The sequence below is a fragment of the Leiobunum rupestre genome, chromosome 2 (genome assembly GCF_980474605.1).
Source record: "Leiobunum rupestre chromosome 2, qqLeiRupe1.1.hap1, whole genome shotgun sequence".
Classification (NCBI taxonomy): domain Eukaryota; kingdom Metazoa; phylum Arthropoda; class Arachnida; order Opiliones; family Sclerosomatidae; genus Leiobunum; species Leiobunum rupestre.
The window spans coordinates 52,285,180-52,310,285 of NC_143385.1; positions in this window are offsets into that span (position 1 = coordinate 52,285,180).

Below are 25,106 nucleotides of genomic sequence, written 5' to 3' on the forward strand. Positions count from 1 at the left end.
TTGAATCTAAAAATCTATTTTTTTAATCCTGTATCTGCATCTTTTTGCACTTTTAAATCTAAAAATTTAACTTTTTTTTATAAATCTCGAATATTAATAATTTGTTTTTTAATATTCCTGTATCTGCATTATTTTTGCCATTTTAAATCTAAAAATCTAACTTTTTAAAAAAAAAACTAGAATTTTAATATTTCTTAATTTTTTTTCTATTATTGGCCCATTGGCCTTTTTCAAGGAGTTTCTCGGATTTATCTTACAAATTATCTACTCGAAAAGATTTCCAAAGCGTTTTTTTTATGTTTATTTTAACCTGGGACAAATAAGCAAACACTCGACTCTTAAAATTTCATCGGCCACCAGCGCTCCCTACCGAGAGAATCGGGAAATCTTTACACCCAAATAGAAAGCAGGTGCGTAAAAACATTGGATGACGCGCTAAAGACAGTAAACGTAACTTCATTCGCGTTTAATATTTGATCCGAATGCACCAAGGGCGCCATCTACATTCGGGTTCAGTAATTTTTTGTACATGTTTAAATTATAAAGCAGCTGTCATCTTTAGAGTACTCAATTTATTTTTCCAGAATTAGCCTTTTCAGTTTATATAGAGCCACGTAGCGGCCTACGTAAGAAGTTCATAAGCTGCTTTGTAATTTATCGTCTGCTAAGTTGACTTAAAAACTTCTTACGTTGGCCGCTAATTGGTTTTATATAACTGAAAAGGCTAAAAAAAGGCTTGAATTAAAATTGGATTTATAGGCTTCGTGCGTAGTTTAAATTTTGGTCATAAGTATCGCCGCCTACCGACCGAGTTTTAAGCCTTTAAATGAAATATATGAAAGCTGTCTGCTTGTTCATAATTCTCTCTGCTGAAAGTTCAACCAGAAAAACTAGAAATTAAAAAGGTGTCTGCTATTTCTTCACATATTTAGTTTACGGATATTAAGGCAGATGGCGCTATAATTCCTAAGCTCGAATCCTATAAACCTCGTTTCTAGGGGCTTTAAAATCCCCAAAAATCATTTAAAGTTTGAGGGTGGACTTACATAACAAAGTGTTTTCCAAGCGGAAATGTATGCCAGAGTCACGTGACCAGAAATTCGTCCCTAATTATTCAAACGATCTTGTGAATCTTCACCGTACAGCAAAGTCAAAAAAGGACCCCGTATTCAGTCCCTCTATAGATTGCTTGGTCCGTTAAACGTATAAAAGTAAGAATTATTCCCGAAATCCGCACGAAACCAGCGGAACTGCTTTAAATTTTACCCGCTGGATGGCGCCTCATTCATACCCAACTAGCCAAGAAGAAGCGAGGCTTAATTGTAGCAATAAAACCAGAATTTTTGAAAGAGCGAAACAAAAACCCGTACAGCTAGTTCATTTGAAACTTTTAACTTAATTTGAAACCCCTTTTTCGCGGAAATAGCGCCCCGACAAAATTACACTTACCAAGGCCTATGCAAAATGTATACAAAACAAAAGCTCAAAAACGTTTTCCAAAGAATTGCGGGTTAAAAGAGAGGAGCCTTATAATTAAATTTCGAATAGAACAATGATAAAATTACGGGGAAATAAGTGTTTTCCCGCTAGGGCGCTCGTAAATGTTGTAGAATAGCTTCCGTTTAGGACTGAAACGCGAAATCGCGTGCGTGGTTTCGAAAACGTGTCTTCCTAAGCCTAACTCGTGTACAATAATAGATCGTTGATTTATGAATGCCTTTCAATACTCAATTTTACGCGTTCGTTGCGAGCTTAAGCTTTAAGAACCGTTCAGAGATAACGCGTAAAATGTGACCAACAATACGAATTTTTCTTAAGCCTAACGAAAAGCGATCTACGTTGAGTTAGGCTTAAGGAAACTAACGGCGTAAAACTAATATTTAAGACGTTTTTCTGAACGCGTTTCGCGTCGCTTATTCTATCAATTTCGCTGATGCATAGTTTTAAATCTTATGATAAAGTTTGATCGGGTATCGTGCCAGTTCCATTTTATTGCGTCCTCGCGTGTTTTTGAAGAAATTGATGAACGGTGTAAAGGGTTTTTTTACGAGCTTTTAAAACGCGCCATCTGTTGACACAGGTACGGGAAATATAGAAAAACTAATTGTCAAGGAATAATACCTAATAAATTCGCGGCGTAAAACTCGAATCAAAAATTTATAGCCTTCCCAAGGAAAGGTAAATAATGGAGTGTCCCTGCCAGCCACGCGAGTACGGGCAAACAGCCAAGACGCGAAAAAACCGAGCAGACGCCCATTGTCTGTAGCAGACGCACTGGCGCCACCTCGCGAAAGGAAGAGGAAACTATTTGTTATCATCAAAACAACTTTATGGGAATCCTGCCAAGGTCTAAATCCAGCTAAGGAATGTTTACGCGAAATAAATTCCTTAGTTCCGTCTGAAGTTATATTAATTTTCACTGGTCCGGCTACACCGCTTATTAAATTTTTCATACACTTCATATTAATATTGTATTATATGATACATTAAAAATATAACCTTAGAAACTTTGAACGAGTTCAAACATTAGTTTTAGTACAACCAAAGTGTCGCGGGTCCGGCTGCATTCAAATTTAATGACGCCGAGAATAAGTATTTCCTGTTGAAAGTATGAAACGATTTTCGATGCAAAACCTGGCTTACCGGGATTGGATATCTGTATTCAGAGGATCAATTTGTCTGCGCCGCTGATAAAAGACACCCGGGCGCGCCTACGGCCTACGCCCTATAAGCCGCGTCCAAGGCCTAAAGTCCTCCACTAAAAGAAGTTAAAAGAAACTAACGTTGGCAGTTTTTATCCTAACCCTAAGAATTCACATACTGATGCAAAACGTTTACAATTGTTTGGTGAATTTTTCTATACATGAGAATTTAGATATATCAATATACGTCGACACGAATAAATGATGTTAGGCCTAACGGATATTTTTGCGCGAAGTGAAAAATATATTAAACAATGATTTAATGGGATACTTTTTTTAGGGTAAATAACTAGTGAAGTAGGTTCCTGTTTGGAAATTTTCCGTTTAGAAATGTCAATTTAATCAGACCGAAATGCTGTAACCTTATGACGTGAAAAGGTTAAAATTCCAGATTGGCTGAGAGATAATTGTGATTTTTAGGAATATCTTGTTTGTATGGCAGCTGCAGTGTGAAGTGGGGATTGGTCCACCCATTGCTGCACCTTCTGCTGGGTTGAGTGGCTTGCGTCAAAGGTGCGACCATCAGTAGTAGGGTTCTGCTACCCATGCTGGATTTGTCACCTGTCCGGGCTAGGTGGACGCTGGCGTAGGGCACTATGATGATAGGCCTCCGGTGGTATGGTCTCTGTTACTAGGTACACCGGGCTATAAATTCTGACACACTGTATGGCAGCCATGACTGTTGTCAAGGTTCTGGTAGCATGCTTGCGAGCATGGTTGGCAGTGCTGTTTTAAGACCTTCGTAGGCCCTGGGCACAGTGTCCATTGGATAAAACGTCCCTGAGGGCGGGATAGTCAGGGCTGATTTTATGGAAAAAAGTATTAATAATTAGTGTTTTAATTATAAAAATATTAAGAGTTATTAAATTTATTTAACTATAAATTTATTGATAAATTATTAGGCGTTTAAATCACAAAAATTCAGTTACGATACGTCTCGTTAGATGGCGCTAGGTGTTCCAGGATGTACGTTTGAAATATAAAAATTCCAAACGAGAGATGATAGCGACCGTATTAACATGGACCAAAAATTTAAAGGGACTCAATGTTTAGGCTTTAAAAAGCACGCGTGAATACTGGGAAAAGGAAAATCATGGCTAATTTTAGTTCAATGTGGACAAACTTGGCGTCGCTAAAGTCGATTTCTGGCGTAGTTTCGTAGAGAAGCTGGAGCGTTCACCTTCAATTTTGACAAAATGGCGCCGTTGTTGTCGGTTAATAATTAGATTTAGTAAGTTTTTGCTCTTTTTTTTAAATTGGGTCTTTAAAAGTTTAAGTAATGTTAATTAACCATTGTGTTAAGTAAAAATAACCAGATAATCAAATTTATTGGAAACCCTTTCATTTCTAAACTAAACAAAATTAATGAACTAAGCCTAACCTAACTTTCTCGCACGTACTGTCTCCTAAGCCCCAACTCGCAGTGACAGTTGTACATAATTCTTGAGGCGCTTCAAAGCGGCTGATGTACCTCAGTAAGCCTTCCGTGGTATTAACGATGATTGGGTAGTAAATAATTCCTGCCTTAGTAGCTCACCTACCAATATGTAGATAGCGCTGCTATAGGTTGACATACGTTCTACTTCTAATATTCATATGAATAATTCAACAAATGTAAATAAACATTTTTGAATCGTAAAATCAAATTCTATAAGTCGTAATAACGTAGTAACGATCCTACTCAGCAGCTTTAGCAAGTCCTAGTGTAACGCCAAGAAATCACTATTTCTACGATCTTACCATTTTGCCACTCTCAGACGTACTTGTGTTTCTTTACTTTCTACACCGTTTGGGCAACACAAAGTTAAGCACACTCACCAAAGGCGCTCAGGTTTTTTCCGTGATTCGGAGGTTTTCGGCTGCGGAAGTCAAACTATTTGGCGTCGAACGATTCGTTTCCAGAAGCCATATCCGCCGATTGCGAACGTCCAAATCTAAAAAGATTGGCCGTTGCAACTGCCTATTTGTATCCTAGGAGTGATAGACTGCTCCGTAATTTGGAATATTATACTTGGAACTGATAATTTGCCTTCTATTTTTTATTGAGTCTTAACCGCAACTGGTTCCAAAATACCTTTAAACGATTTTCAGTGATGAAACTGCTCCCTAAATATTTTTGATATGATTGATTCTAAATTCCTTTACAGATTTTTCGTGATTGGTACTAGTTTGCAAGTTCTCTCACCACTGGTTTAAGGGGTTTTCCCCCGAGTTCTTCGGTTTCCCCTTCCGTAAAAACTTGTTGAGGTTAACGGTAATAGTTAGTGTAGGGAGCTGTTGGCTCGAATGCGTGGCATGCAGGGCTTGTCACCACCCTCCTACGCATTATAACCCGGCCACCTGAATTAAAGGCTTCAAAAGTCGCTTGATGACTTAGGCCTAAGGTGGTGCCTTGGGTATTAGCCTAGCTGATTATCTTATATCTGGTCCTTTAAAATACAATTTTATTTTTACTAAAAATATAATTTTATTTTTACTAAAAATATAATTTTATTTTTACTAAAAATATAATTTTATTTTTACTAAAAATATAATTTTATTTTTACTAAAAATATAATTTTATTTTTACTAAAAATATAATTTTATTTTTACTAAAAATATAATTTTATTTTTACTAAAAATATAATTTTATTTTTACTAAAAAGATAATTTTATTTTTACTAAAAAGATAATTTTATTTTTACTAAAAAGATAATTTGATTTTTACTAAAAAGATAATTTGATTTTTACTAAAAAGAAAATTTGATTTTTACTAAAAAGAAAATTTGATTTTTACTAAAAATAAATTTTGATTTTTACTAAAAATAAATTTTGATTTTCTCTAAAAATAAATTTTGATTTTCTCTAAAAATAAATTTTGATTTTCTCTAAAAATAAATTTTGATTTTCTCTAAAAATAAATTTTGATTTTCTCTAAAAAGAAAATTTTGATTTTCTCTTAAAATAAATTTTGATTTTCTCTAAAAATAAATTTTGATTTTCTCTAAAAATAAATTTTGATTTTCTCTAAAAATAAATTTTGATTTTCTCTAAAAATAAATTTTGATTTTCTCTAAAAATAAATTTTGATTTTCTCTAAAAATAAATTTTGATTTTCTCTAAAAATAAATTTTGATTTTCTCTAAAAATAAATTTTGATTTTCTCTAAAAATAAATTTTGATTTTCTCTAAAAATAAATTTTGATTTTCTCTAAAAATAAATTTTGATTTTCTCTAAAAATAAATTTTGATTTTCTCTAAAAATAAATTTTGATTTTCTCTAAAAATAAATTTTGATTTTCTCTAAAAATAAATTTTGATTTTCTCTAAAAATAAATTTTGATTTTCTCTAAAAATAAATTTTGATTTTCTCTAAAAATAAATTTTGATTTTCTCTAAAAATAAATTTTGATTTTCTCTAAAAATAAATTTTGATTTTCTCTAAAAATAAATTTTGATTTTCTCTAAAAATAAATTTTGATTTTCTCTAAAAATAAATTTTGATTTTCTCTAAAAATAAATTTTGATTTTCTCTAAAAATAAATTTTGATTTTCTCTAAAAATAAATTTTGATTTTCTCTAAAAATAAATTTTGATTTTCTCTAAAAATAAATTTTGATTTTCTCTAAAAATAAATTTTGATTTTCTCTAAAAATAAATTTTGATTTTCTCTAAAAATAAATTTTGATTTTCTCTAAAAATAAATTTTGATTTTCTCTAAAAATAAATTTTGATTTTCTCTAAAAATAAATTTTGATTTTCTCTAAAAATAAATTTTGATTTTCTCTAAAAATAAATTTTGATTTTCTCTAAAAATAAATTTTGATTTTCTCTAAAAATAAATTTTGATTTTCTCTCAAAATAAATTTTGATTTTCTCTAAAAATAAATTTTGATTTTCTCTAAAAATAAATTTTGATTTTCTCTAAAAATAAATTTTGATTTTCTCTAAAAATAAATTTTGATTTTCTCTAAAAATAAATTTTGATTTTCTCTAAAAATAAATTTTGATTTTCTCTAAAAATAAATTTTGATTTTCTCTAAAAATAAATTTTGATTTTCTCTAAAAATAAATTTTGATTTTCTCTAAAAATAAATTTTGATTTTCTCTAAAAATAAATTTTGATTTTCTCTAAAAATAAATTTTGATTTTCTCTAAAAATAAATTTTGATTTTCTCTAAAAATAAATTTTGATTTTCTCTAAAAATAAATTTTGATTTTCTCTAAAAATAAATTTTGATTTTCTCTAAAAATAAATTTTGATTTTCTCTAAAAATAAATTTTGATTTTCTCTAAAAATAAATTTTGATTTTCTCTAAAAATAAATTTTGATTTTCTCTAAAAATAAATTTTGATTTTCTCTAAAAATAAATTTTGATTTTCTCTAAAAATAAATTTTGATTTTCTCTAAAAATAAATTTTGATTTTCTCTAAAAATAAATTTTGATTTTCTCTAAAAATAAATTTTGATTTTCTCTAAAAATAAATTTTGATTTTCTCTAAAAATAAATTTTGATTTTCTCTAAAAATAAATTTTGATTTTCTCTAAAAATAAATTTTGATTTTCTCTAAAAATAAATTTTGATTTTCTCTAAAAATAAATTTTGATTTTCTCTAAAAATAAATTTTGATTTTCTCTAAAAATAAATTTTGATTTTCTCTAAAAATAAATTTTGATTTTCTCTAAAAATAAATTTTGATTTTCTCTAAAAATAAATTTTGATTTTCTCTAAAAATAAATTTTGATTTTCTCTAAAATTATAATTTGATTTTTACTAAAATTATAATTTGATTTTTACTAAAATTATAATTTGATTTTTACTAAAATTATAATTTGATTTTTACTAAAATTATAATTTGATTTTTACTAAAATTATAATTTGATTTTTACTAAAATTATAATTTGATTTTTACTAAAATTATAATTTGATTTTTACTAAAATTATAATTTGATTTTTACTAAAATTATAATTTGATTTTTACTAAAATTATAATTTGATTTTTACTAAAATTATAATTTGATTTTTACTAAATATATAATTTTATTTTTACTAAAAATAAAATTTTATTTTTACTAAAGATATAATTCGATTTTGATTAAAAATAATTTGGAATTTTTTTAAAAATATAATTTGATTTTCATTAAAAATATAATTTGATTTTCATTAAAAATATAATTTGATTTTCATTAAAAATATAATTTGATTTTCCTTAAAAATATAATTTGATTTTCATTAAAAATATAATTTGATTTTCATTAAAAATATAATTTGATTTTCATTAAAAATATAATTTGATTTTCATTAAAAATATAATTTGATTTTCATTAAAAATATAATTTGATTTTCATTAAAAATATAGTTGGATTTTTACTGAAAATATAATAATATTAATATTATATCTTGGATTTTTATTAATAGAAAAATTAAATAAAAAATGGTTGAACTCTATCGATACAAATGCTATATATGCCAAATTTGGCAATATAAACCCGGCTGCATACCAACACTACAGAGAACAGTCTATCCAGGAAGTTGTTGTAATCAATAAACATTTACCAATACAACGAACATACCCTTAAGCCTCCAAAACTTTCTGCAGTCTGCGTATCAAAGCAAAACATTTAATTATACGAACAATCCTGCCAACTTTCCCCCGAAACTGCCCAAACTTTCTCGCTGGAAACTAAACGATCTAAATGCCAAAATATGGCAAGTTGTATTTTTGTTGACTCCTAAATAACAAAATGATCTAAGTCAAAACAATCAAACTTGAAGTTACGATATTTTGGGCATTAAAAACTAATTAACGAAACATACCAAGAATGTATTTAATTATAGTTAGGAATGATTACTATATTGAGACCAAGGAAAGAATTGAAATAACCAAATTATAAATTTATTTTATTTATATATAAATAAATAAATAATTAAACAAACAAAATAATAAAAAATTTGATTTTGAATTATTTCTACTGATAATCATAATTTGAATTTTAAAAGTAGAATTAGTAAAAACAGAATTACAAGATAAACGTCCATAACTAACAAAAATAATAATTGGTTTTTCTTATGAAAGGTAATTTGAAAATTAGGAGGACATGTTAATAATCATCTAGCGACATTTGATCCCATTAATTCAGGTTTCAATGCGTAGGAAGGTGGTGGCAAGCCCTTCATGACAGTATAGAAATATTGCTACACAATTTAAGTAATTGAAACCGCATTTCATCGACTACCTTTTTAAGAAATAATAATAATAATAATCAGACAAACGGTACAATAATCTGGATATTATTAGCTTTGTTTTGCTTAAAAACTTGTAAAATAGTGTTTAAAGTTATTTTCCTTAAAATGGAAGCGAGTAATTAATCACTTTGGGAACACAAAAAAAACTATAAAATAAATAAAATTTGAAAATGAAATAACATCCTTTGGAAATTGGCTGACTAAAATAAATTTTATTTCAATCAAATAATTTTCTCAAATAATCGATTAAAATCAAATAATTTTCTCAAATAATCGATTAAAATCAAATAATTTTCTCAAATAATCGATTAAAATCAAATAATTTTATCAAATAATCGATTAAAATCAAATAATTTTCTCAAATAATCGATTAAAATCAAATAATTTTCTCAAATAATCGATTAAAATCAAATAAATTTCTCAAATAACCGATTAAAATCAAATAATTTTCTCAAATAATCGATTAAAATCAAATAAATTTCTCAAATAACCGATTAAAATCAAATAATTTTCTCAAATAATCGATTTAAATCAATAATTTTAATGAATGGATTGAAATGACAAAACAAATATGAGGAAAGTTAATCATTAAATAGTTATTATATTTAATTAGGATTTAATTTAATTAGAATTTAACCGATAAAAGCAAATTAATTCAATAAAAGATATGAAAAGTAATAGTAATCAAATTTCATTTAATTTTAAATTATATAACGGATAAAAAATTAATTAATTAATTATAATGGGAAAATAAACGTTTAAATATCAATAAATTCAATGAAACCCAACCAAAATGAATTAAATAAACTAACAATAAATTTGTTTTTTTTTAATAAAAATTTACAAATCGGCATTTAGTTTTCGTTTATAAACCTGCCAATCCAATTTTCTAGTGTTGTTAATTTTCCGGAAAAATAAAATGCGGAAAAATTTCCATAAAATTTTCCGAATTGGGAAAAATAAAAATTTAAATATAAATTACTTATTAAGGGTTTTTAATGTTTTTTAACTTTTTATCGATATAAAATGTCTAATATCAGTAAACATACTATAAAACATTAATAGTGTTACATTGTTAATCAACTTAAACTAGTCTAGAGGTTTAGATTAAAAAAATTAGGCGAAAATTGCAAACAATATTAGACTAATCATGGAATTAATTTTTTTTTGAAAAAATACGGAAAATTTTCCCATTTACAACACTAAGTAAATTTAAGTACTAATATCAGAAGTTTATAAGTTTTCTCTTTCTCACAGACGTGCACTTTTCGGGATAATGATTCTAATAAAAAAAATAAGGAAAATTTTCCAGAAAAAAAGGTCTTGGTCATTTTCCGAAAAGTTTTCCGAGCGGAAACATTTCCGACTTACAACACTACAATTTTAGTTTAAAAAAGCGCAATTTTTCAGTTAGCATATTTGTGCACTGAGCGTCACGAGCTAACTCGGGCAAAATTACCTCGAAACTGTATGCGCGGCAATAAGTAGCCCTCCAGCAAACAATCAACAGCGTACCCAGCGCGCGTTAATAACAGTTACAAATCTTGTTGATATGAGGCGCCCAAAACCGTATCTGCTCGCGAAGCAGCGGAAAAAGCAATAGAGCCCGGTTGCAATCAAAACGCGTCTAGAAACGTGCCCCTGGCGCCCTCTCGGGGAATTTCCGGCCACTATTACTCGACAATAATTGTAGAGGGCGACACGAGCGAGCACTAGAAACAGGTGGGAGAGAGGGGGGGGGGGAGGTGGTGTCTAACAACACGGGAGGATCAGCGAAATAAATCCGGCTTAAGCCTCGGCGTGTAACGCATTTGGGAACGCGGGGATTCAGGATTTTTGCCAGCCGCTAGGTACGGCCAACTCTTTGATTATAAGCGAAGCTAAAGTTACGCTACACGTAATCTCCTACATTCGATGCCAGATATCATTGGCAGTTGGTTTAAAGGCTTACTTCAACATTGACGTGTGGTAGCTGGTAGCTATAGAGTCATTTCACTTCGTAGCTTTGGCTATGGCCGCCATTTTGTGCGGGTTTTTTTTCTCTATGCGAAAAAGCACGGATGACATCACTGGTATCTATTAGCAACAAACCCAGCACCCCACACAAGGAGAACGCAACCCGTCAAAAGTCGTGCATTTTCTGGTGTACAGTTTTCATTGGTTAGACGCTTTAGCGCCTGCTGCCGTCGGAAGGGGAAATTGTCTTCCCACCGCCCGTAAAATGCTCAGTGTAAAGGCTCGTCCAATGAAATTTGTACACAACACTGCGTTAGCGTGTTTAAAGGCTAGCTGCATTCTCCTTGTGTGGGGTGCTGTGTTTGTTACTCTTAGCTGCCACTTTTAAACTGAAAACACTGAATATTTTAAAGCAAGTGTCGACTCGACGTGAAGTAGCTCTTCTTTCAACAGATGTCGCTAGCGTCGAGATAAAAACAAGATACTTAAGCTACATTTTGACCCAAAAGGCGGGACATAAAAGTACCCCTCGCATTGATTGGCTCGTTTGTAAATTTGACGATAACTTCAATTATAGTAATTTTTAACAATATATTTTATATGGGATATATAATTTAGGTTAAAGTCCACTAACGAGGAGTGTACCGGAGGTGTTAATCACCGATTTTGATGAAACTCGGGGGGTATGTAGACCTTGGGGTAACATGAATTTTCACAAAAGGAAAAGTTACGCTGGGCTTTCGTTTTGCTATGGCAACCGAAAATGTTTTTGACAACTTAAAATGAAAAAATCTGCATGGAAAAAAGCATGGGATTTTCTCGGTTTCACTGTGAAAATTTCTCGAAAAAAAAAATTCAAATCTCAACTAAAATGATAAATTTGAACTATTTTGGGTGAAATTCATCAAGTTTGGGTAAAATTGAGAAAATTTCAATGAATTTGATAAATAAAGGAATATTTGCAAATTTTACCTAAATAGAGTTTTGTCAAATAATTTTTTTTGAAATCGTCAAAAATTGGATAAAATGACCAAAATTGGATATTATGATAAAATTTGGGTAGTTTGACAGATTTATTTTAGTCAATTTCCATTGATTTAAGACTATTGTAGTCGAAACTTATTTATTTTAAGTAAATACTGTTCTTTTTATCCAATTTCATTCATTTTAGTCAATACAATTAGTCCAACACGATTATAGTCCATTTCATTTATTTAACCCAAATTCCGGTTAAAAATAATACTCTTTAATTTAACAAAATAGTGACTAAAAATAGTTCTTTTTAAGTTTAGCAAAAGTTCTGATGCAGACGGACCGCCGACGCAAATAAACGATAGATAAAACGTGACCCGCGACTACGTGAGATAGTAGTCAGCCTTTGCAACCCACTGCCATTATTACGAAAGTTAAGAAGACTAAAAACGTCTAGAGAATACTTCGAACATATCAGGCTTTATACACGGTATTTGCTAAGCCTAACGGCATCTAGCACCGTCCGCATTAGGCTTAGGAAATACCTTGTATAAAGGCTGTTATGCTTCACGTATTTTGGCTTGTCTGGCTGATAACGTTGCCTGGAGCGAGCGAAAGAAGGATAAAACTTTGATGAAGTTAAAAAATTCCAGTCACTAAGTGGCGCCAACTTCGTTAATTATCCAAAGATTATACTCCTGTTTTGATCTTGCTTAAGGCATATAATTATTAAATTAAAATCGCTGAAATTATGGTCGTTTAGAATCTTAAATGTTTTAAATTATAAATACATTTCTGGAACGTCAAGCTATGAATATATATGACCGGTAACCTGGAATAGAAACGTTAACCTAAGCCACTAGCGCCATCTTATGACGGCCAGTATTACTAGATTGATATAATTTCGTCTGGAGGGAGTTAAAAATAGTTTACTAATTATTTGAAATTACATGACGTATGCCAAAGCAAAATATTTATTGTACAGTAATTTACCAATTTTTGTCTCACTGTGAAGAGGCTTCAAAGTTTGAAGCGATTTAATCACGATTAAGTGGATTAAATCTCGTTTAATCATGATTAAATGATTAAATCTGATTTAATCATGATCAAATGATGAAATCTGATTAAAATGATTAAATCTGTTTAAAATGATTAAATCCTGATTAAAAAATTATATCGTGATTAGTACTTTAGTTTTGATTTTAATGATAAATTCTCGATTCGACCGATTATAGTGATTAAATCGTGATTAAAATGATTAAATCTAAGTAAAATGATTAAATCTAATTAATATGATTAAATCTAATTAAAATGATTAAATCCAATTAAAAAGGTTAAATCTAATTAAAAATATTATATCATGATTAGAATGATTAAATCCTGATTAAAAAGATTAGATCATGATTAGAATGATTAAATCTCGTTTAAATCGTGATTAGATTTTCTAATCTTGATTAGATTTTTTAATCTTGATTACCATGATTTAATCACGATTACCCTGATTTAATCATTTTACTATGATTAAGACGCACCCAAAATGGAAGTGACCTGCCCCTCGATTAAAAGTCTAAGCAGTCGACAAATAGGGCTGGAAAGAAACGACCACCAGAGGTCTCTGTAGAGTTCAGATACGTCCATTAGTTACTCGTTCGGAGCTATTGTGTAGAAATAGCAAGCTGTCGTTATCTAACACAATTTTAGACTCCTTTTTTTAAATCTCTGACTTTTAAACCCATATTAAAATTATCTGTAATTTCCCGGATTTTAGACTCATTTTTGAAATTTTCTAAAATTTCCCTGATTTTAGACTCCTTTATGAAATTCCCTGACTTTTAGACCCATATTCAAATTTCCTATAATTTCCCTGATTTTAGACACTTATTCAAATTCCCTATAATTTCTCTGACTTTTAGACCCTTATTCAAATTCCCTATAATTTCCCTGATTTTAGACTCATTTTTGAAATTACCTATAACTTCCCTGATTTTAGACTCATTTTTGAAATTACCTATAACTTCCCTGATTTTAGACTAATTTTTGAAATTTTCTATAATTTCCCTGATTTTAGACTCATTTATGAAATTCCCTGACTTTTAGACCCATATTCAAATTCCCTATCATTTCCCTGACTTTCAGACCCTTATTCAAATTCCCTATAATTTCCCTGACTTTCAGACCCTTATTCAAATTCAATATAATTTCCCTAACTTTCAGACCCTTATTCAAATTCCCTATAATTTCCCTAACTTTCAGACCCTTATTCAAATTCCCTATAACATCCCTGATTTTAGACTCATTTTTGAAATTCCCTATAGCTTCCCTGATTTTAGGCTAATTTTTGAAATTTCCTATTATTTCCCTGATTTTAGACTCATTTTTGAAATTTTCTATAATTTCCCTGATTTTAGACTCATTTATGAAATTCCCTGACTTTTAGACCCATATTCAAATTTCCTATAATTTCCCTGATTTTAGACTCATTTTTGAAATTTTCTATAATTTCCCTGATTTTAGACTCATTTTTGAAATTTTCTATAATTTCCCTGATTTTAGACTCATATATGAAATTCCCTGACTTTTAGACCCATATTCAAATTCCCGATCATTTCCCTGATTTTAGACGAATTTTAAAAATTCTCTGACTTTTAGACCCTTATTCAAATTAACTATAACTTCCCTGATTTTAGACTCATTTTTGAAATTTCCTATCATTTCCCTGATTTTTAGACTAATTTTTGACACATTATAATATGGTAAATCATATATTATATTACATATTATGTATTAATACATCGAGAAAAATGAATTTCCAACTTTTCTTGAATGTAAACGAAATATTTAAAAATGAACAGAAATCTGGCAATCATATATATTTCCCAGCAGCGGATGCTTCGTTTCCATGACGACCTCCGGTGATTATTTTTAATAAGCTCGAGAGGGGGGCTTGACAGGGAGGGGTGTCGGTAAAAATATCTCCCCCCTTCGCATAAGCCGTAAGCAATCGCTTCTATATTTGGGAGCCTCTCGATTTCAAAGACGTTTTCGCTTGTCCGATCCCATTGTCGCGGACCTTTGATAGTTAGGGTTAAGCTCTAAGGGTCTAAGGTCACGGCTGGCATCGAAAGTCGTTCGCTTTGTCCAAGATTTAGAGACTAGTTATTGGCAAAATCGTTACGAGTTTAGACCCCGATTGTAACTTTAAAATTCACAGTAGCGTAGCCAGGATTTTGATCAGAGGGGTGAGCAAAATATTTGGTTAGACCAAATAATTCGATCGAATACCAAATCGAATAGCACTTGGGAAAGTTCGCGAATATTCGTTTTTCTTGACCAAATAGTCGAATATTCGAAAAGATAGGAAAAAAGTATTTGGTATTTTTAAATAGTTTGCAAACTGGTCGAATAACCGCGGGTCTTTTTCTAATTTGTTGAGTTTCAAGGCCATCAGAGGAGAACGCTGTGATATTTCCGAACTAGTGCTTATTTTTGGCACCTCTCTTTAGGCCACAGCGGCAAGGACCATATAAAAAGTAACTTGCGCGTCCATTATTCATACCGTGTGTATTAAAACTTCTTCGCGAAAGGCAGAAGCTGTTTATTCTAGCGCCTATTGGCTAGATTATTCGCGTGTTCTTTGTTATGGAATTTTTTAGAATAGCAAAGTAAAACTAAAACGTAAACCAAGTTCAAAATAAAACTAAAAACTGGGAGAAAGGTTGAAGTAAGTAACTTTTTCGGTTTTGAATTTTTGAGTTCACTAAAATATTGGTTTAAAATTATTATAAATTAAATTAAATATTATTTTTTATTTGTAATAAAAGATCTGCTCCTTCGTGTTTTACATATATTTAAAAGCTCGAGATTTTAATGAAGTGTTTGCAATGAAAAATATAGCAGATCCTTTGATTTTAATTGTAGTTAGTAATTACTAAAGAATAAAAGTTGCTAGCTGACTTGGATCTGGGGTAGTTAAACTTCAAAAATTTGTATTTTGAAAGTTTTCTTTGAAAACGTTAAGTATTATAGTTTAAATTTATTAAATAAAATAAAATATAAATAATACATTTGGTTTAGTATTTTACTATTGCAAGTAAAATGAACAGTGATTTCAATTACTTTTTTATTTTTTTGACAAATATGCAAACTATTTTGTTATTTCAAAACCAAATACGTCGAATTATTTGTTATTCGAAATACTATTTGGTATTTGATCAGTTAACTGGCTTAAAATTTAAAATATTCGACCAAATTATTTGAAGTTATAAATATTCGATTTGGTATTTGACGTGCCTTGAAAAAAATATTTGATATTCGATTCGATCCCCAAAAAATGGTATTTGCACACCTCTAGAGATCCTATATAGCTACGCTAAGCTGTTATATCCAATATTAAACAATTTACAGATGCAAAGAATGGCTTGCAAATGTAAAGAGAAAATAATAATATGTATTTGGAAAGACTACTCTACCACTTTATAACAATTATTAAGTACTACTTTAAGCAAGATGAAGATTGCTTGCGCGTTGCTTCCGCTTTTTCGGTAATTGTTCCAGTTATTTTCCCCTGTTCTTTTATCCTCCTGTCGTGAAATTTGTTGTATGATGCCTCTGGCTTTCTTTCGTCGTACGACTCGTCGTAATTGTTTCAGTATTTTTAAATTTGCGCTTTATCATCAATCTCATGCCTCGTGTTTTTCCTCGGGCCTTGGCTGCTTTTTCCTTCGGTATTACGGAATTTTTCTCGCTTTGGGTGCATACGGACCCGCGTCGTTGCCACAAATGGTTTAGACCTATGTAAACAGTCATGTTTTCCTTTCTTTTTGGCATTTACACGGTGCAGCCGGATCCGCGACTTAACTAAACTTTTTTTTCCTTCGTGCGTGTCTACACTATGCCTTCGCAAAACGATAAAGTCCTTTGCCCCCAGTGTGGTCAGTCGTTTACTAGTCTAAACAGACATTTTGCTCATTCGCGAACCTGTGTCAAGCCCTCTCTCGGGAAAGAGAACGGTCCTTCTGACCCATCGTCCCCGTCTGAAGGGTGTGATGATCTCATTGGTCTGCTTTCAAATCTCAAATCGACCCGGCGCATTATACGTCGAATCCCGAAGGCGGCCAGGTCAACGGTGGCTTGGGCCCTTTCCAATGCCCTCGGGAGGGTAGTTCGTGATAATTCGGCGGAAGCCTGGAAGGGTCTTTTTTGTTTCTCTGCCATGTGTCTTCAGGTCCCGGGCAGGTGTGAGGGAACGCCAGTCTCTCTTGCCACTGCCGTTAAAGCTAACGTCAAATCATTCGAAGAAGGTTCGGTCTTTCCCGCTATCTCACGACGGGCCACAAAATCCAAGAAGAAACCTTCAAAGCCGAATGAAATCGGCAAGATTGTCGAATCTAAACTCGCCGACGGGGATGTTACAGGGGCGGTTCGTGTCATTTCTTCGGACGATTCTTTTGCCCCCAACGACGCGGCGTCTCTCGCTGTCCTGCGAAGTAAACACCCGCCCGCCGCAACGCGCCAGGATTTTGAGTTCGAACCCTCCGATTTAACTTCGATACCGCATATTAACGTGTCAGAGTCTGCCGTCCGATCCGCTATTCTCTCCTTTCCATCTGGTTCAGCGGGCGGCCTCGACAACATTAAACCTCAGCACCTGAAGGACTTAATCGCCAACGGTACGGGAACGGCTGGCGAGTCCTTACTCAAATCTTTAACCAGCCTATGCAACCTGATGCTCGCGGGCCGCGTTCCTCCATCCATCTGCCCGATTCTCTACGGCGCCTCCTTATGCGCCCTGAAGAAAAAAGACGGGGGCATACGCCCGATCGCTGTGGGTAACACGTTCCGTCGCCTTGTCGCTAAGTTAGGGTGCTCGCATATCATGCCATCGCTCGGGCCCATCCTTCGCCCAGTGCAGCTGGGTTTCGGTACTCGCGGGGCGCCGAAGCCGCGGCCCACGCCGCTTGGAGTTTTGTCAACCACTCCCACCTCGATGCCAAAGTATTACTCAAAGTCGACTTTCACAACGCTTTCAATATGGTGCGTAGAGATCGCTTACTCGAAGCTGTCTTCAAGTCGCTCCCGGAATTATATCTTTTTCTGCGCCAATGTTATCGGTTTTCGTCCCATCTTACCTTCGGCGACGCTCTAATATCTTCGGCGACGGGTGTTCAACAGGGCGATCCCTTAGGCCCCGCCCTATTTTGTCTAATTGTCCATCAAGTGGCTTTAAAAATGGATTCTCAGTTTAATGTATGGTACCTGGACGATTCCTCTCTGGGTGACAGCCCTGAGGTTGTTTTGAAGGACCTGGGCCTCCTCAACGAGCTCTCCATTGCTCTCGGCCTCGAGCTTAATCCCTCCAAATGTGAGCTCCTTATCCTCAATGCTGGAGAGTTTGAAGATCATCAGTTGAAATCTATGTTCGAGTTAGCTGCCCCAGGTATAAAAGTTGTCGATCGGGTCAATTACACCCTTTTGGGCGCGCCCCTCTCACCCGTGGCGATCTCGCAATGCCTCGCCATTAAAACAGAATCTCCAGCGTGTTTCGGCACATCACGGCTTTTTCTTATTGAAAAATTCTTTGGCCATCCCTAAGTTGCTATTTCTCCTGAGAAGCGCTCCTGTTTGGCTCCACAAGGAAGGCCTAGCCTCGTTTGATAACACCCTCAGGCTGGCACTACAAAACGTCACCAATACCTTGATGGACGAGCTTTCGTGGGAACAGGTATCTCTCCCTGTCGCTAAAGAGGGCCTAGGCATTCGCCACTCTTCCAAACTCGCTCTTCCGACGTTTCTTTCTTCAATCCACAGTGTGACCGATTTGGTCAAAGATATTCTCCCTAATCTGGTTGTCGACCCGCCCGTTTCGGTAGTTCGCGATGCCCTTAGCGAGTGGGGCCTATCCACAAGCGAAGCCCTTCCATCTCCGGATCAGCGGGGTTACCAACGCGTTTGGGAGGCTCCGATCATCGACAAGTCCGTGCAGCATTTGTCGGATTGCGCTGTTAGCGACCGTGACAAGGCTCGCTTACTGTCAGTGAGCTCCAAAGAATCGGGTGCTTGGCTCAACGCCCTTCCGTCGCCATCCTTGGGCACTCATCTAGACGATGACTCTTTTAGGATAGCTGTCGGTCTACGTTTGGGAGCCCAAATTTGCGTCTCTCATACGTGTGTTTGCGGTGGCCAGGTGGACTCTTTGGGCACCCACGGCTTGAGTTGTAAGCGAAGTTCGGGTCGCTTGTCGCGCCACGGTGCCGTAAATGACCTTCTGAAACGCGCCCTGGTTTCTGCTGGCGTTCCTTCCCTTCTGGAGCCACCCGGACTTTCTCGCCATGACGGAAAACGCCCCGATGGCATGTCAATGGTACCGTGGTCGGGTGGTAAAGCCATCGTTTGGGATTTTACCTGCACGGACCCCCTAGCACCTTCCTATTTGGTCTCTTCATCTTCAGCCCCTCTCTGGGCCGCTACCCAGGCTGAAACAAAGAAGAGATCCAAGTATTCGGATCTCGATAGCAAATTCATCTTCCATCCAGTGGCCATTGAAACCCTTGGCGCTTTCGGTCGCGATGCTTTGTCATTAATTCACGCCATAGGCCGTAGGATTCGAGATATCTCTTCCGAGCCGCGCTCCGTAGAGTATCTGGTGCAACGCATCGCGATTGCGGTTCAAAGAGGAAACGCCGCCTCTGTTTTGAGCACTTTTCGGCCGGGTGCTTCTTTGGAAGACTACCTCTTCCATTTGAACTAAATTTTTGTTTTGGTGTAACTATTTGTCAATAAATCCCTCTATTTGTGGAAGTTTGTTTAAAACATTTTGCTGATAATCCATTTATCAATTGTAAAACGAAAAAAAAGTTAATCAAAAATGCAATACCATCAATTTTTGGTGACCAGAAAGAGGGCCTAATTGAATATTGATGCCGGTGTAGGCAAATTTCTCGACTCCACAAACCGATAATATTAAAAAAGATTATGAATATAAAAATGGTTAGTAATAGAGCGTTCTATAAAATCGGCCCAAAACCGGCGAAACTTTTCATACAGACTATAGAGCTAGTTCAGCAGGACTAACAACGTTTGTTATTCTTTGGTTTAAGATAATCCGGCTGATGTCCTGTATTTATATGAATATTTTAGGAGTTTTAGGAGGGACCCTAGGACGGTGTTGAAGTATGTTTGGGGTTAAGAATATTTTCATGATTTAAGTTTATTTTTAAAGCAAGTGAAGTAGTTCTTTTTCAACAGATGTCGCTAGCGTCGAATATCAAAACAAGATGCTTAAGCTACATTTTGACCCAAAAAGGCGGGACATAAAAGGACCCCTCGCGTTGATTGGCTCGTTTGTAAATGTCAATAACTTAAATTATAATAATTTTTAACAATATATTTTTCAGATGGGTTATATAATTTAGGTTAAAGTCCACTAACAAGGAGACGACCCGAGGTGTAACACACCGATTTCGTTCAAACTCGGAGGATTGGTAGACCTTCATGTAACTTGAAAAATCCTAAAGGGATTTTATTCAATGGGCAACGGTTTTGCCATGGCAACGAAAAATGTTTTTGGCAATATAAAATGGAAATTTTCCCATTGAAAATAACATGGGATTTTGACAGATTCCGAGGGTCCCCTCCTGTGAAAAATTTTAAAAAATTTAAAAAAATTTAAAATACCAAAATTATAAAAAATTTATATACATTTCTTATATCTATGCATAGATGAAGAACGGGTAAACCCTGGACACGCGACGTACGCCTCTCTCCGCGAAAAAATGTTAGTGCCGTTAGAGGCGCTGCTTGTTCGTTTGCAGGTGCGCTCACGCTCCCCCCCTCCTCCTCTTTTATCAATTTCCGTTTTCGAATCACGTGGGTCGTGGAGATCCCACATGTTTAAGCTAAGGCTTAGCAATTGGACTTGAATAAACGATGAATTCAAACGATAAAGATGAATTTATTGATGAAAGGTTTATAGTACTATTAACATTTCTGTATTTCACTCTTCCTAACTGCCTCAATATTATATATATATATATTTTTTTTAATTTAGACTGTGATGGCTTTAGGTGACAAAGGCCTATTAATAGAAAATAATGCGATTATAAAAATGAGCACTTTCTACAATAAACACGGGTTAAATATAAAATAATACTTAAAATTATAAATCCACAATATTTTATTTGTTTAGGGATGGTCGATAATTATGCCTAATTATCTATTTACAAATAACACACTAAATGCAAGCTTGGATGAAAAATATACTGGGTATGGCATTACGTTTTTTCGTGTCTCACAAAACGTGAAAGTGGCTCGCGCGCCATCTGTCGGCGCGCCTTCGCATTTTGAGACAAACATTGCCACACGTGTTTATCCGCCGCTATTGTTTCTGTAGTAGGCTTACGATTTCTTTATTTAGAAAAAGGTTAATTTTAAATCAACATAGGAAAACAAGTTGTTGGTAAGTTGTTTAAAGTAATATTGTCTGTTTCCAACGATAACCGTTTTGCAGTTTCTAGGACTTTATTTATAAGAAACAACATGAACTTTTGGGATACCTATGATTTCTTAGGCATTCCAAACACCTCCAAAAGAAATGTGTGTACTTCTAGTTCACGGATTCTTCTGGTAAATTACTCATTTCTTGTTTTTTTTTAAGTTAGGAAGTACTAATCTGGTGGGGTGGCGGAGTGGTTAGCACTTTCGCCTCGCAGCAAGAGGAGCCGGGTTCGATCCCAGCTTGTGGCACTGGGTGAACACTCGGAACAACTCCTTCTGCGTAGAGTTAGCAAGTTCTCTCCCCACTGGTTTAAGGGGTTTTCCCCCGAGATCTTCGGTTTCCCCTTCCACAAAAACTTGTTGAGGTTAACGGTAATAGTAAGTGTAGGGAGCTGTTGGCTCGCGTGGCTTGCAGGGCTGGCAGGGCTGGCCACCACCCTCCTACGCATTGTAACCCGGCCACCTGAATTAAAAAGGCTTTAAAAGTCGCTCGATGACTTAGGCCTAAGGTGGTGCCTTGGGTATTAGCCTAGCTGATAGTTGTGGTTGTGGTTGTGGTTGTGGTTTAATTACACTATTAAAATCAACTGAAGACTCGGACTCATCCGGGAACGAAAAGGAACCTAGTCAAGCTACTATAATTAACGAAGAGCAGGATTACCCGGAAAACATTAATGATCTGTCTTCAGGTATTTTAGGGAACATTTTTTATTATATTAGAAGATTTTAATGTTATCGTCTATTATAGATGAAAACATAACGAGTGAAGAGGAAATTTTCTCTAATGCGGCAATTGAGGAATTTTTCAATGAGAGAAATACACCAAGGAGCAGAAAAGCTTTCTCATCGCTAACAAAGTAAGTTCATATGAATTATTTCAATTTTTATGTGAAATATTTACCCTATATTTTATTGGCAGCATTCAAAAGCCAAAACGCAAAGAAAGCAGACCACCATCAAAGAAAAGACCTACCAAAACAATTAGATGTCGAATGATTGAACGTAAGTTTTTTTTTGTTTATATCTCCAATCTTTTAACGCATCTTCAATGTTTAGCCAATGATTATAACAATGAGTTCCGTGGAATACTAAATGAAGTCCAAGAGTATTTCAAAAATTCTAAATTGGAAATTACGGATAATGCCAAAAAAGCAATTGAATGGATCCTAGCTCTACATCCCAAAGATTTAAATGAATTAAAAGGAGCCATTGAACCAATTTTAACCGAAACACCTGGAGACAAAGTGACGATTAAAATGAACGCACTAATAAAAAACAAAAAGAAAACTAGTCAAATTTTAAAGTCGGTGCAACACACCACAGTATGTGTAGTTTAATTGGTCCCGTGCTTGGTAAATTTGAAATTACTTGGCCTAATTTGTTTTCAATTTCTATTACGCAGGGTTTCCTTAATCTGGAAGTTCAAGGAAGGCTTTGGACTATTAACGCAATAATTAGAAGGGCTGTGGAAGTGGGTTCGGTTCCAAAGAAGAATATTCCAATTGATCTCAACATTCCCATTGAAGAGTCTAAAGATGTATTGATGTATGTAATTGGCGCTGTGTTGAGGTCAATTGGAAGAAAGTCTGACTTTGGTACTGAACTCACTAAAACTCTGACCACTACCAAAGAAAATACTCCCGAGGAGTTGAAATGTTGGATTGAAAAGCAGGATAGAGGGGGGCTATTTTATCCAACTACCGTTGCTTTTGAATTCTTTTTTGATGTCTATAAATGTATATCAAAGTATTACGGGACAATTTCTGTGGAGAACAGAGTTCTAAAAGCGAAAGAAGAATTATTGGCAAATGAAGACTTGATCTTTAAGTGGAATAGCTTTTTTAAGAATAAAGTCCCGGTTGAAGAGAGATCAAAACTGTTAAATCATTATATTCAAAATTTTATCAACACTATCGGAAATGGACATATTAAAAAACTAAAGGATGATTATAAATCAAAGGTGCGTAGCAAAGCTCAAAAATCCAAAGCAAATGCCAAAGATAGGCAAAGAAAACAACTACAACAATTGTGCAATTAAATGAGTTCCCTACTTTTAAAAAAGTAAATAAATTTATTTTAAAAGTTCATCGCAGTCTATTGATGTGTTCCCCGAAGCACTATGGCAAGGTATTTTATAACTTTTCAACATCCACAAAGTTTCACGATTGTTTCCAATTGTGTCTACTGTTGGATTGTCATTGGAGCCATTCGCTCCCCGTTGTCTTGAAAACTCTAGCTCGAGGGGGTCCTGGTTGAAATTAGCGGTGAGGACAAAACTTGCACCTTTCATTAGCAGGAATTTAATTATTCCTATCATAGCTTTTGCTGAAAAAAAACCAACATAAATTAGTAAACCATTTCATTTTGTAAGCACTGAAATATAAGCTTATTTACTTGATTGTCTTAATCCTGAAAGGGTTTCTTGGGATAGCAGCATTTTTTTTCTCTCCTCGGAACTAAAATTTTCTGGGCGCTGTTCCACGTCTTGTTCCCAACTATCCAAATAACTCAAGAAGTCAGTTTCCAGCCACTAAAATAGTTAAAGCAATAAATGAGATGAATATATTTGGTGCTATTAATTTCTCATTGTTACTTTTAGACGAGGGTCATAAAGTGAGGTAAATGGCATCTTGTCTGGCTTCCTAGCGTGGTACGCCTTGTTAAAGTTGCTGGTATTAAAAATATCAAACCACTTGTCAAATAATCTTATAAAACCAATGGTTTCACTGTACTCTTCTTTTTCATTTACAAAGACTGCCTCAATACCATTCGCAACTGATGAGCTTAACACTTGACAGGCGTATCGTACTTTCATCTTACTATATGAATTAAGATATATGTGGTCATTCGTTAACTTGTGAGCTCTTCGAAGGTTTCCGGGACTCATCATTTCTCTTTTGCACAGTTCTTTAATGGGATACCACGTAATGTTTTGACCATTTTTGTACATAAGCCGAACTTTGCTTCCCTCTTGGCTGGAATATAAGCAATTTCTCGTTGTTTTCAGAAGATGTGGGGGATCAAATAAGAAAAATATGGGACGTTCCTCATCCAAACTGTATGGGTTTGTACAGCAATGAGGAATACCATCCGTAGAGTCAGTATTCATGTTGAATAACTTTCGGTTGGTTGTGGCACCATCGCCTATTACGGAAAGTATTTTAAATCCCAATGTCTCCAATCTTTCAATTGCTTCCCAGATGATGGAATTTAAATCTTCTCCAGTGAGTCTGTTTGTGGCAAAGTGCAAATGGGTATTTCACGTGGCAAGTGGCACCTCTCAGCATCAACATTAAAACGTGTGTGGCCACTTTTTTGTCGGCATATTTATTCGAATTGATTTCACCTAAATTATTTCTGGCTTGATTGAGGTGCGTATACCCAATTATGTCTCCCGTTGTCTTTTTGTAAATTAATTCTTCTTTAGCCTTTATTTCATCTAACAGAATATTAAAATACTGTTGATGTGGTTTAAGAGTTTCAGGTTTTATATCTTCTTTCATTTTGTTCAGCACTTCATCTGAAAAGCCTAGGAGTATTCCGGAACAAAGTGCTATATGACGGTAATTGCAAGATTTGCGATTTAGCTAAGCTTCGGTAAGCGCTTGGTGACTTGTGAAATTGATATAAGCACCATTTGATGACAAGCGGGTGCCATCTCCGACCATGTTTTTCTGTTTGTTTGATTATTTTCAAATGCGTTCGCAGAAAAACGGCGGCAAAAGACTTATCATCTTCTTGTGGTAAAGATTTTTCT